Source organism: Plasmopara halstedii (assembly GCF_900000015.1).
Source record: "Plasmopara halstedii genome assembly, contig: Scaffold_1651, whole genome shotgun sequence".
Lineage (NCBI taxonomy): Eukaryota > Oomycota > Peronosporomycetes > Peronosporales > Peronosporaceae > Plasmopara > Plasmopara halstedii.
The window spans coordinates 1009447-1009929 of NW_020188562.1; positions in this window are offsets into that span (position 1 = coordinate 1009447).

A 483-nucleotide genomic window follows, 5' to 3' on the forward strand; every position below is an offset into this window, starting at 1 on the left:
AGCTCCAACACCATTCCGCATCCTTTTTAAGGAGTTTGGACATTGGCCGGGCCATTTCTGCGTAATTCACGCTGCACTTGTGCAAATACTTGGCGAGATTAAGCCACTTACGCAAGACCTTCTGGTTCTTTGGAACCGGTCTCTACAATGGCCTTGATCTCAGCGGGATTTGCTCAAAGGCCACGCTTCCCAATAAAGCACCCTAAAAAGGGAACCTCTTCTGCGCCAAAGATGCACTTGTCTGCATTGGCGTACAGTTTGCTCGTGCGCATGCACTCGAGCACTGCTCTAAAAAGGACGAAGTGGTTCTCCTCATCCGTCCTCCCGTGCTCCGCACGAGTGTGAACAAAAACGTCGTCAAAGTATGTCTATGCATACGCCCTGTTGGACCTGAACAACTGCGTCACAGGACGATTAAATGTTGTTGGTGCATTTGACAGCCCTTGGGGCATCACCAGCCACTCCCGGAGCATGCCGCTCGGA